At 45.8% G+C, this 14,028-nt stretch overlaps 1 pseudogene; it reads right to left on the bottom strand.

The window, feature by feature from the left end:
* Positions 1-12,891: 12,891 nt before the first annotated feature.
* Positions 12,892-14,028, bottom strand: LOC125365204 (annotated as a pseudogene).

Here is a 14,028-nt window from a genome sequence, read left to right on the forward strand (position 1 = left end):
GTCTCTAAAAAAAGTAGTTTCATGGGCTCGGGATATAGCCTAGTGGCAAGAGTGCCTGCCTCGGATACAGGAGGCCCTAGGTTCGATTCCCCAGCACCACATATACAGAAAACGGCCAGAAGCGGTGCTGTGGCTCAAGTGGCAGAGTGCTAGCCTTGAGCGGGAGGAAGCCAGGGACAGTGCTCAGGCCCTGAGTCCAAGGCCCAGGACTGGCCAAAAAAAAAAAAAAAAGTAGTTTCATGGATAGAGTAGTAAAGATGCTAGAACTTATAGGCACAGGAAGGAACTTCCTGAATATAGTCCCAGGGGCACAACAGTTAGGAGAGAGACTCAACAAATGGGACTACTACAAAATAAAAAGTTTCTGCACAGCTAAGGACATAGCCACCAAAATAGAAAGACAGCCAACCATATGGGAAAGGATCTTTACCAGCACAGCAACAGACAAAGGCCTAATATCTGTCATCTACAGAGAACTAAAAAATCTAAGCCCCTCCAATCCCAGTAAACCAATTAGGAAATGGGCAAAGGAGCTAAAGAGAGACTTCACAAGAGAAGAGATAAAAATGGCAAAGAAACATATGAGGAAATGTTCAACATTCCTGGCAGTAAAGGAAATGCAAATAAAAACAACCCTGAGATACCACCTCACCCCAATTAGAATAGCCTATACTCTGAACTCAGGCAACAACAAATGCTGGAGGGTGTGCAGGGAAAGAGGAACCCTTCTCCATTGTTGGTGGGAGTGCAAATTAGTTCAACCACTTTGGAGAACAGTATGAAGGTTTCTCAAAAAGCTCAACATAGACCTACCCTATGACCCAGCCATACCACTCCTAGGCATCTATCCTGAACAGCAGGTCCCAAGATATCAAAAAGACATTTGCACTTCCATGTTTATCGTGGCACTATTCACAATAGACAAAATATGGAAACAACCCAGATGCCCCTCCACAGATGAATGGATCCAAAAAATATGGTACCTATACACAGTGGAATACTACATAGCGATTAGAAATGGTGAAATATTGGTATTCGCAGGGAAATGGTCAGAACTCGAACAAATAATGTTGAGCGAGACAAGCCTAGAACACAGAAAACAAAGGGGCATGATCTCCCTGATATATGACTGTTAAGGAGTGGGGAGGGGGAGACAGTAGAGACCAGGTCTGTGAAACCAAAAACTTCTTGTCAAATGGTATATCCCACAGGTTTGGGTCAGCGACCCAACAGTATGTAACTAAAACCAAACAACTACTCAACATATAAAGGTCAAAAATAGACCTCTCAGTGGATCACAATAACTCAAAAGCTATGTATGTACGTTCATATATGACTATTGTTGACATATTGTCTACTGACGACATTACATTTAAAGCCCTAGGCGAATTTTCTTTGGCATAGGCTACGTGGCTACTGTATATGTTCTTGGTACACTGTGCATTGTATATATGTCTGCCTGACCTAGGGAAGGGATAGAAAAACAGGGTGTAAGATATCACAAGAAATGTATACACTGCCCTACTATGAAACTGTACCCCTTGTGCACAACACCTTGTCAAAAATTTGTGTTTAATTAATAAATAAATTTTAAAAAATGCAAAAAAAACAACAACCACATAACGGAGGAAGCAGATTCTTCCCTCCTCATGCCTGAAAGTCCTGTACATAGCTTGACTACAACCTCCTAAGAAACCTGAACTAGGAATATGTCTATACCACACCCACATGTCTTCAAAAACCCTGAGATGATAAACACTTGTGGTTTTTTAGTTCATTTGAATCATTTTTCTTTTTTTTGGTTCAAGACCAGTACTTAAGCTCAGTACCTGACACTTTTGCTCACTGGCTGGCACACTACCAACTGAGCCATGCTTCCAAATTCAATTTGAAGCATTTTTTTTATTGTTGTAATAATGGTGATGTACAAAGGAGTTACAGTTGTTACAGTTATGTAAGTCAGGTAAGTACATTTCTTTTAGATGTCACCCCTTCTTTCAAATCTGAAGCATTTTTAAGCTAAAATTTTCAGTAAATTATTATGCCCTAGATTTATCATGCTAGTTATATTACTCAATTCATTCTCACTTATCACACTGTGTCTACAATTTTCTTCACACAAAATGTTAACGAATTAATGATTTCACAAAACCTAGCAATAAAATATCTTAAATAAAAAAAAAAGTAGTTTCAAACTTGAACTGGCCAGATTGTTGTCATCATAACCATGATGATTTTTGTTTGGTTTTTATTTATTTCTTTATTTGATTTGAAACTGAGTTAGAACCTTCCTGGTAGTCTGAATAAAAACTAGTGAGACATGGATCAAGCTTTCATCTGGTAAATGGAATAAAGCAGAGAACAGGGTGAAACATAACCACAGTGCTAGATGCCAATCCAGTATCAAACACAATAAATCAGAAGGGAATAAAATATGTCAAAACAGGAGTTTAACTGTGGTTAAAAGGAGCTTGAGGAAACCATGCCAGAAAGAAATGCTGGAAGGAAACACATTAAAAACCAAAGCCAGCCCAAGCAGGAAAGTCTGTGAGACTTTTTTTTTTTTTGCTAGTCCTGGGGCTTGAACTCAGGGCCTGAGCACTGTCCCTGGCTTCCTTTTTGCTCAAGGCTAGCACTCTGCCACTTAAGCCATAGCACCACTTCTGGCCATTTATATATGTGGTGCTGGGGAATTGAACCCAGGGCTTCATGTATGCAAGGCAAGCACTCTTGCCACTAGGCCATATTCCCAGCCCCTCTCTGAGACTCTTATCTCCACTAAAAATTATCAGAGCTCCAGAAGTAGAGCTGTAGCTCAATTGGTAGAGTACTAGCCTTGAGCACAAAGAGGCTCAGGGACAGTGCCCAGACCCAGAGTTCAAGCTCCAGGAGCAGCAAAACAAACAGGTGCTGTGGATCACACCTGTAATCCTAGCTACTCAGGAGGCTGAGGATCACTGTTCCAAGCCAGACTGTACAGGAAAGTCTGTGAGATTCTTATCTCCAATAAACTACTCAGAAAAAGCCAGAAGTGACACTGTGGTTCCAGTGGTAGAATGCTAGCCTTGAGCACAAAGAGGCTCAAGGATGATGCCCAACCACTGAGAGTTCAAGCCCCAAGACCAGCCAAAGTTAGGAAGGAAGGAAGGAAGGAAGAAAATCCATAAGGTCTCCTATCAATGATAAATTTCAATTAGCTGACTCTCTCTCTCTCTCTCTCTCTCGATTACTATGGTAAACCAATGTGATTTTTTTTAAAAAAATTTCATAGTAAGGAATCCAGAGATAAGTAATCCAGGGCTTATGTGGATCTCTATGATGTCATCTGAGACCTAGGCTCTAGCTTCTTCCATCCTTATCATCTGATGTGGTTTAAGGTAATTATTGTTAAAAGATGGTTGCTGGAACTTTAACCATACCCTTACAATCTAGGCAGAAAAAAACAAAAGTCTGGAAGACATATGCCATGTCAGTCAATCCATATATATATATATATATATATATATATATATATATATATATATATATATGCATGTATGTATGTATGTATATATTCATTCTTCCCAGGGCTTGGACTCAGGGCCTAGGTGCTCTTCCTGAGCTTTTTTTTTTTTTTTTTTTTTTTTGCTCAAGGCTAGCTCTCTACCACTAAGCCACATTTCCAGCCCTAGATATTTTCTGATAAGCCCCACCAAACAACTTCTATAATCAGCTCACCAGAACTTAGTCATATGCACTTCCCTACTGTTGTTGGTACAGAAGCTGGACATCGTTCTAAAAATACTAAGGTTCTGTTACAATGAATATAATAAGGTAGTTCCCAGCCCACCTCTCTCTCTGTATATGTTTGATCTTTGGCTTGACCTCAAGGCTTTGAGTTCTTGCCTAGTTGTTTTGTTTTGGGTTTTGTTTCTTTTTAAACTCTCAGGCTTTTTGGTGATTAATTGGAGATGAATCTCTCAGACTTTCATCTAAAGTAGACAAAATTACTCTTCCAGGCAAAGAGACTTTGCAGCATTCAGTTGCCAGCCAAGTGGCCTAGTGGGGATGTGCTGGAATGTGGGTTGGATTCAGACTAGGTGGGGCTATCTGAATGGATAGCAGGAAGTCCATAAGGCATTTAAAATAATACAGAAGGTGCAATAACAGGATGTCATGGTTTTGCACAACTAAAAAGGAATTGCACACTTGGTAAGAAGTTGATGTCAGCCCCCCAGATCTTTTTTTTTTTTTTTTTTTTTTTTTTGGCCAGTCTTGGAGCTTGGGATTCAGGGCCTGAGCACTGTCCCTGGCTTTTTGCTCAAGGCTAGCACTCTGCCTCTTGAGCCACAGCACCACTTCCGCCTTTTTTGTGTAGGTTGTGCTGAGGAATTGAACTCAGGGCTTCATGCATACTAGGCAAGCACTCTATCACCACTAAGCCACATTCCCAGTCTTACACCCCCCCCCCCCATTTTTTGTAGATCTGATTATTGCCTATTTCTGTATGTAACCAGTTTGTATAAAAATTCTAGGTCTCCCATTCTTCTAGATCTGAACTTTCTTCTGGCACTACCCTACTTTGGGTCACCAGCAATAAACTCCTTTATCCTCTCTAAAAAGTGGTCTTGATCTTTGCTGGTCTGAATTGTTTTGGAGGCCCCAGATCATTCCTTCCCACTGTTCATTGGTGTTTGATGTCCTCTCTGGGTGGGAACTGGTGGATTCTGGGAGGACAGGAAGCACCACTGAAGACAGACTAAGGCTTTCCTCAGGAGATACCCCAAGGCTGCCCCTGGAGATAGCCACCCTGGGAAAGTGATAAATGAGATTTGTTCTGTCTTTTGGTAAGTTAATCTTGTTGGGTCTTCTTGACTTTTGTGATTGACTTAATTGAGATGTGAAACTAAGTTTCATGTTTTGTTTTGGCTTGATTTGGATGTGAATTTTGTCACTAGATTGTTCCTTTTCAGAGTATCTATTTGGTCCTTGGAAGACATTTGTGTTGTTTTGTGTCTGTAAAGGTGTTCTTTTATGTAATCCTCTCTCTAGGTTATGTCCAGGCAGCAGCTCTAGGCAGTCTCTGTCCCACTTGGTCTGTAGTTTGACTTTAATCTTGCTGCCCTCTTACACATAGCATCTACACCTACTGGGCTTTTAGCTCAGTCTTTAGAAGCATGGATTCTTCCCACAGCAAGCCCTTTGTCCTGCAATGTATGCTTAAGAACTTTCACCAGGGATTAGGGGAGACTATGGGAGTCGCATGTGCCCCAGGAAGCTTAAAATTGTCTGAGGTCACCTGGCCTTCCTTCAGAGTCAGCTGGCCATCTGAGGGAACAGTAGATCTGTTATTGGCCAGTCTGGAGGTAGGTCACAGGGAGTCCTGGACACCCGAATCAGTATCCATGTATTGATTCCTGACTCACTGTGGCCCAGGCCATGCCCCTCTGACTGCGGGGATGTGCTTGTCATGTGGAGGCTAATGTCCTTGCAGCCAGAATGGGCACTAGAAAGCCTCCAGGGCCACCAGCCCTCCAGGCTCTGCCTGAAGACACATCTTCCCCTTATGGGTCTCCTCCTCCCGTCTTGCCCACTACTGAGGCCCACTCGGCCACTCTTCCTCTTATGAATCTGAATCTCTGCCTTGTCTTCTTCTCTACCTTCCTGTCTCAGACCTCTATCCTAGGAGGCCTCCCAGGCCGCGGTCAGACTTTCTTTGTGCCTCTACAGGAAATCAGTCTGCCTTGCCTGTTGGGTCTGATGACTTAACACCTGCGCTGATCTACCATCCCTTCATTTTCTCCGACCTTTATGACTGGCAAACCCCAAATCCTCTTTACTCAGAAAAGCCTCAAGTCATCATCGACTTGTTTGATTCACTACTTCAAACTCACAACCCCACTTGGGATGATTGCCATCAGCTTCTTATGACTCTTTTTACCACGGAGGAACAGGGATCGATCTGCGGTGAGGCTGAGTCACGGCTGAGTGTGGGATTCCCACTTGCTCACCTGGTAAGGAGGCAAGGACAGGATGTAGAGCTTAGTAACTCCTGACCCCATGGTTCCCTGACTGGAACTATCAACCCCCAGAGGGCCATGCCATCTTCAAATCCCATCTTGAGGCATTACAGGCTGGTATCCCAGTGGGAGACAGAAAGCCCATAAATATGGCAACAATCTTGGAGGTTTTGCAAGAAAAGGAGAAATCCCCAAGCCATTTCCGGAAAGATTATATGAGGCTTCCAGAACCTATACCTTTTGATCCTACTGCCCAGAGAATCAGAGGACACTAGTTATTTCTTTTGCTTTCCAGTCTGCTCCTGTTGTCACAAATTTCAAAAGATGGGAGAGAATTGCAGGTGAAGTAGAGTGGGGGTTCGCTACAATGAAACGGGGTCCCCCCTCAAGGGAGGGGATTCCTGGTTCCCCCAAAAGTCCACCACACAGTCTCCAGCTACAAGGTGACAAAAAGACAGTTTTATTGGGGAAGTAAAAAGTGAACAAAAAGTGAACTGACGGGCCTTGGTCGCAGCCCAGACTCGGGAGCTGAAACTGCCGACCACGAGTGCAGGATCAGGGCCCAGACTTGAGAGCTGGGACGGACCGCACGTGTGCAGCCCAGACTCGGGAGCTGGAACCACGCACACCTGTGCAGCCCAGACTTGGGAGCTGGGACTGCGTGTCCATATGGCCTTCCAGCCTGGTTATAAGGCAAACATCACAGACAAACTTGTCACACGCAGGTGACCAATGAAGATACAACACTTACAGAGCATGCTAGGCCGCACGCAGGTGGCCAATAGAGTTACAGTCTGTCTCATAATATTTATTTGAACTAACCTATCATTCTAGTTAGAATTGACGCATGGATTTGGCAGGGCTCACATGATGCAGGTGGATACGCCTACTCATAGCAGGTTCCCTTGAAGCTCCCAGGCCTCAGGTGGTCAATCTACATAACTTATCATAATAAAGGGGAGCTTCCCTGAATAGGGTGGGGGAGGGCTTAGTGGAGATGGAGTTGGCTTCTGCTCTTATCTGAGCTGGAGTCAACCTGAAGTCCCTCCACAGTTAATGAGGGCATTGGGCAGATCTGGCCTCCCTATTACAGCAGGAATGTCCATCTCACAATTCTTGGAGGTGGCCAACAAGGTCTATATAGGTTAATGGGAAAAAGAAGAAGCAAAAGGAGGTGGAAAAGGAGAGGGAACATCAGACATCCCTCCAGGTCACCACCCTGGGGCAGGGAGGTGGAGCAGGGGAAGGTGCCAATCTAGACCCTCAGAGAAAGCCATGTTGGAGGCCAGCTAGATGGCTCTTAGGAACTAACCTGTGTGCTTACTATAAAGAGGAGGGACACTGGAAGAAAAACTGTCCCAGGCTTGCAAAGACGCAGTTAGCAGATATACTGACCACTGACTCCAACTGGGGGACACAGGGGAAGATGTGTCCATTGTTACCTCCCCCATGGCACCAGTGATCAAGGACAAAATTAAGGTCCAGGGAGCCATAGAGAATGTCTAAGGTTTTCCTTTCTGTCAGAAGGGGCAGATTTCCCTGGGAATCCAGGAAGTTACTCACTCCTTTCTGTTTGTCCCTGGGTGTCCCTTTCCACTCTAGGGGAGGATCTCCTTCATAAATTTCAAGTTCAGATAACCTTCCAAGCCGAGGTGCCAGTGGTTGTCAAGGTGAAAGGGCCCCAAGAAGACCCCCAGATAATCTTTTCAGTTACAATACCATTAGGAAAGGAATATTGCTTGGTTGCTACCAACCCAGTGGAGTGTATAGGACTGGAAGCTTTGGTAATTGGCTTGTTTCCCAGGGGCACACCACCCACCTGTACTGGTGCAGCTTCTAAGTACAGCCCAGCTGATATGGCTGAGGCACTATCCAATTCTCAAGGCCCACCTGGGGATTCAAAAACATATTAACAGATTATGAGAGACTGGTATTCTGGTTGAGTGCCAATCTCCATGGAATAGTCCCTTCCTCTCAGTCAGAAAACCAGGAACAGAAGGTTACGGGCCAATCCAGACCCTAAGGGCAGTAAACTCTTAAGTGGAAATACTCCACCCAGTCATCCCAAAGCCATATCTCCTCAGTTTGCTGTCATGTGAGAAGACTTGGTATACCTCCCTTCATTTAAAGATGCCTTCTTCTGTTTGCAAGTGGCACTCCCTAGTCAGCTCTTGTTTGCCTTTGAATGGGAGGATCCCCAGTTAGGGAGAAAGGCTTAGCTTACACAGACCAAACTGCCACATAGTTTCAAGAACTCCCTGACCATCTTTGGGAAGGCTTTTACTTCCTTTCTGTGATGCTCATCCAGAGCTAACACTTCTCCAGTATGTGGGTGACATTTTGTTGGCCTCCACTTCTCACCAGCAATGTCTGGAAGGGACTAAAGGCTAGCTAGGTCACTTTCAAGGATTAGGATACAAGGTATCCAAGAAAAAGGCCCAACTTTGCATTCAAAAAGTCAAGTTCATGGGATTTGTCCTGGAGGGGGGCAAGTGCTGCCTCTCCACAGAATGGTGACAAGCCATTATAAACATCCCAACACCTGCCTCTACGCAACAGCTAAAAGAGTTCCTCAGTGCCACAAGATTTTTGTTGGATCTGGATTCCCAACCTTGCTGCTATGGCTAAACCCTGTACAATGCCATCACTGGAGGACATGAGCCTGATTGGGGATTGGAACAAGAATAGGCATCTGAGGCCTTGTAGGTGGCATTAACCCAACCTCCAGCCTTAGCGTCATCTGATGTGATTTTTAAAAAAATCCCACAGGGGCTGGGAATATGGCCTAGTGGCAAGAGTGCTTGCCTCATATACATGAAGCCCTGGGTTCGATTCCTCAGCACCACGTATATAGAAAATAGCCAGAAGTGGCACTGTGGCTCAAGTGGCAGAGGGCTAGCCTTGAGCAAAAAGAGGCCAGGGACAGTGCTCAGGCCCTGAGTCTAAGCCCCAGGACTTCCCCCCCCCCGGCAAAAAAAAATCCCACAAAACTTTAAACTGGGGCTGGGAGTATGGCCTAGTGGCAAGAGTGCTTGCCTCCTACACATGAAGCTCTCAGTTCGATTCCCCAGCACCACATATATGGAAAACGGCCAGAGGGGGCGCTGTGGCTCAAGTGGCAGAGTGCTAGCCTTGAGCAAGAAGAGGCCAGGGACAGTGCTCAGGCCCTGAGTCCAAGGCGCAGGACTGGCAAAAAACAAAAAACAAAAAAAATCAAAAACAAAAACAAAAAAACTTTAAACTGTATGTGCATGAAAAAACAGGAATCCTAACACAGACTTTAGCCTGTGGAGACAGTCCATTGCCTACTTGTCCAAAAAACTAGATCCTGTGGCAGCAGGAGCTCCCATGCTTCTGCGCCATAGCAGCACCCTCACGAGAGAAGCTGACAAGCTCACTTTGGGCCACTCTATATGTGCTCTTTCTCTACGTGCCCCATGTAGTGGAAACCCTCTTGTCTGGAAGTCAGTGGCTCACTAGGGCTAGGCTGACCCAGTATCAAGAGTTACTGTTGGGGGCTGGGGATATGGCCTAGTGGCAAGAGTGCCTGCCTCGGATACACGAGGCCCTAGGTTCGATTCCCCAGCACCACATATACAGAAAACGGCCAGAAGCGGCGCTGTGGCTCAAGTGGCAGAGTGCTAGCCTTGAGCGGGAAGAAGCCAGGGACAGTGCTCAGGCCCTGAGTCCAAGGCCCAGGACTGGCAAAAAAAAAAAAAAAAAAAAAAAAAAGAGTTACTGTTGGGTAACTCTCACATCTTGTTCATGGCAATCCAATCTCTAAACCCTGCCTCCCTCCTCCTGGACAGTGAGGAGGAGCCTGAACACCAGTGTGAGGAAGTCCTAGATCAGGTATATGCACCAAGGCCAGACCTCAAAGACCAGCCATTGCCCAATGTGGAAGTCACCCTCCTTATGGATTGAAGTATCAGGACAGAGGGTAGGAGTACACAGGCCTGAGCAGTGATAATGACCTTGGACAAGGTAATCCATGCTACGTCTCTACCGACTGGGACATCTGCCCAGAGAGTAGAACTCACAGCGCTCACTGGGCCTGGGAATGGACAAAAGGGAAAAGGGTGAATATCTATACTGACTCCAGGTATACCTTCTCTACTGTCCATGTGCATGGTGACTTGTACAGGAAAGGGGACAGCAGGAGGCAAATCTATTAAAAGCACAGAGGAAATCTTAAACCCTTTACAGGCCATATAGGAATCAAAGGCTGTGGCAGTCATTAATGCCAAGGACATCAGAAAAAGAAAGATTCGGTGACTTTGGGAAGCCAGTTTGCTGATAAGAATGCTAAGGAAGTAGCCCAAAAGGAGACATCTGTGTAAGTGTTAGTGGCACCCATCCTGCCTAAGTGTCCAGTATACACTTCCAAAGAAGACTAGGGGGCCAAATCTGAGAAAGCCATCAACCAAGTGAAATGTGAATCCTGTCTGACCAGAGGGGTATGGTCCCACCTGCGCTCGGCTGTTACATCATCCACCCACCATCCTGCCACTTCCATGCATTAAGAGGGTGACTTCCATATTGGGCAATGGCTGGTCTTTGAGGTCTGGCCTTGATGCAGATAACTGATCTAGGACTTCCTAGCAGCTGTATCAGCAGACAAAATCACTATGGCCAAGGTACTGGAAAAGTTTTATATCTCTCATCTACATGTCTGGTGCCAAAAGGCAGATGCCCAGTGTCCCATCTGTTTGAAGAGCAACCCAAGACATCTCTAACATCAACCCTTGTCATACTTTCAAACCTGGTGATCGGCTGTATGTTAGAAGGGCCAGCCCTTACAGCCAAAGTGGGTGGGGCCACAACAGTTGATCCTAACCACTCCTACTGCTCTCAAAGTTACAGGTACCACCCTGTGGATATACCAATCCAGGGTGAAGGCAGCTCCTTCCACCCCAGATGGGACATGGGACCCACTGATGACTGACTCAAAGTAAAGATGAAAAAGGCATGTCACCAGTCATGATCCTGGGTCTGTACTAGAGGAGGAAGGGTTTGTCCACTGGTTTGATTTGCAGATACCTATGTGGACTCCACTCCCAACTAAGATGCATTGCACTGGTACTTGTCCAAGTCCTAAACTGTTATTTTCCTACTGGATTCTGGGCCCACTTGGCCAAGCTACTCTCTTTAAATATGATTTTGTAATCAGGAATGTCCAACTGGGTTACGTAATAAGCAAAACTCTCATGAGAAGAGGGGAACCCTGCCCTGTGCTCATTAGATGCATGCTCTATGTATTCACCACAGCCAAACAAAGGAAAGGTTATTACCTCATATGGACAGGAGTGTTGATAAGTAGAGATCCCCTTGAGTGTGGAGATCTCAGTTATGAGAGATAACTACAGGCCCAAGCCTTCTATGTCTGCCTGGGAAATAGGAATGGATACTCCAATGTCAAAACCTGGAAGAGTTTAATTGCCCTAATTGGGATTGTGTAGATGTGGGAACCTAGTCTGGAGGCCCCAATAAGACCCAACTGGCTTTAGTTTGGAGAGGCCCTCAAAATCCAAAATGCTTATTAGGAAAATGTAATCCTTTTTTCATCAACATAACCAGTCCAGGCTCCAGTGAGTGGTCAATTTGGGGGAATGACATCCTACATCACAAGCAGGGACAGAGGGGTCTCTTTAATTATCCAGAGACTCCCACAGTACCAGCCATTCATACAAACTGGGCCCCTGGCCAAACTCGAAGATCCCTTCTTTGCTCACCACCCTTTCCAACCAGCTCCCCAAGTTCCCCAGGATCCCACTATACAATCTGCCCTCCCTAAGGTAGACCTGTACAACTCACTGCAGGCCACTTTTGGGGTGGTCAATCAATCTATACCAGATCTAAAACAAGATGGCTGGCTTTGTCTTCAGTTCAGACACCCTTATCACATGGGGCTGGCTAGGCTCTCAACTGCCTGTGACATTAAGGTATAGAAAAACTTGCAATGCCACCCTGGGGGATATTTGGGTACATGCCTCATCTCTATTTTTTGCTGGTCCTGGGCTTGAACTCAGGGCCTAGGCTCTGTCTTTGAGCCTGTCTGTGCTCAAAGCTAGTGCTCTACCACTTGAGCCGTATGAGCCATAGCACCACTTCCATCTTCTTCTGTTTATGTGGTACCAAGGAATTGAACCCAGGGCTTTATGCATGCTAGGCAGGCACTCTACTGCTAAGCCACATTCCTAGCCCCATGCTTCATGTTTAAGGGCCCAGGTAACTCAATTACTCAAATGCCTTCAATGTGCATGAGGAATGTTACCTTACAAGATAATAGTGCTTCTATTGCCCCTGAGGGAATGGTTTTGCACGTGCCAATGGCCTAAAATCATGAATTCATGTGTCTTTGCAAAAGGCCTCTGTGCTTTAGTAGTATGCTGTCACAGGTCCTAACATATAGAAGGGAAAAAGGTTTAAACCTCAGGCCATCTGACCCGCACCAAGAAGGCTGTGTTTATACCAGCCCTGGTCAGCATAGGGATCCCAGGGGCCTCTGCCATTGGGACTGTTGTCTTTGTGAAGGAGGATGTTGACACCAAGGCACTGAGCAGACCACTGACCTAGACCAGCAGGGATTGGAGATAGCCATAGTAGACCTCCACCCTCAGCTCAACTCCCTGGCTGAAGTAGTCCTCCAAAACCAGCGCAGCCTGAATCTTCTGTTCTATGCACAAGGAGGACAGTGTGCAGCACTTGGGGGAGCATGTTGTTTTTATGCCAATAAGTCAGGTATCATTAAGGACACTATAGTTAGGGAAAGGCTAGACAGATGAAAGAGGGAAAGAAATCAAGCATTAAATTGGTATGAAAACCTTTTTAATTGGAACCCATGGTTAACATCCTTAATTAGTGGAATTGCTGGATTCTTTTTTTTTTTCCCCCAGAGGTGGAAAGGTTTTATTTTTACAAATCACAGCTGGTGAATGCCAGGGCTTTCACCTGTAGAGGCCACTCACAAATGGGGCCCGAGGCACTGCTCTAACAAGAGGTGTTCCTAGGAAGGAGTGGCACAGTGGGAAGGAACCTGCGAGGTCCAAGGTCCAGGATGGAGAAGGGGGTCTGAGCCAGGGGTCTCAGCCGGAGCAGCCACGGCAGCCACAGTGTGTGCACTCGATGGTGCGGCCCACTTCCAGCTTGCTTTTGGGAACCTGGCAAATGCAGTTTGTCCCAAAATTGGTGTCTCGTGTCTGAATGCAGTGCAGGCAACACAAATTCTCATAGCCCTGCTTTTTCCACTTTGCAATCAGGTTCTTGTCCGCATAGCCTCCTTTAATGCAGTATTCATAGAGTTCTCTGCTGATGGCTTTCCACTTGTAAAAGAGGTCAAAGATATAGTGGGTTTTCTGGTGGTGGATTCTGAAGATGCGCCAGAGAGATTCCACTTTCCTCTTCCCTTCATGAGGCTTTGTCTCAGCTTCTCATTTTCTGATCTAATTCATCCAGTGTTGGCCCAGTCAATTCCCAGCCATCTGGGGGAGCTTTCCCACTTCTTTTTACTTTAGGCATTTTCCCTAACAAGGTAATTTTCAAGGATCTTAGAATCTTTCCTAAGAGTACAATAGAAAGTTTTCCAGTTTCTGCAGTAACAGGCTTGATTCTTGGCCAGCTTTATCAATTATTCTGTGACTTCGGATAGACTGATTTCCCTCTTTGGTCCTCAGTCTCACCAGACGCTGAGAGTAGCTGCTCTTCTTCTGACAGCTTCCACTTCTCCGGGCTCTCTTGAAGACAGAGGTTCTCGTGGGGTCCTGCCTACTCCTCTCGCGAGATTGTGTCGCCTTAGCTGTCCGCAACACTGCACTTTTTTTTTCCTTTGCCAGTCCTGGGGCTTGAACTCAGGGCCTGAGCACTCACTATCCTTGGGTTCTTTTTGCTCAAGGCTAGCACTCTACCACTTGAGCCACAGCACCACTTCCGGATTTCTGTTTATGTGGTGGGGAGGAATCGAACCCAGGGCTTCATGTATACAAGGCGAGCACTCTACCACTAAACTGCATTCCCAACCTCAGTTGTGGCC

The sequence above is a fragment of the Perognathus longimembris genome, chromosome 1, assembly GCF_023159225.1.
Source record: "Perognathus longimembris pacificus isolate PPM17 chromosome 1, ASM2315922v1, whole genome shotgun sequence".
NCBI classification, from domain to species: domain Eukaryota; kingdom Metazoa; phylum Chordata; class Mammalia; order Rodentia; family Heteromyidae; genus Perognathus; species Perognathus longimembris.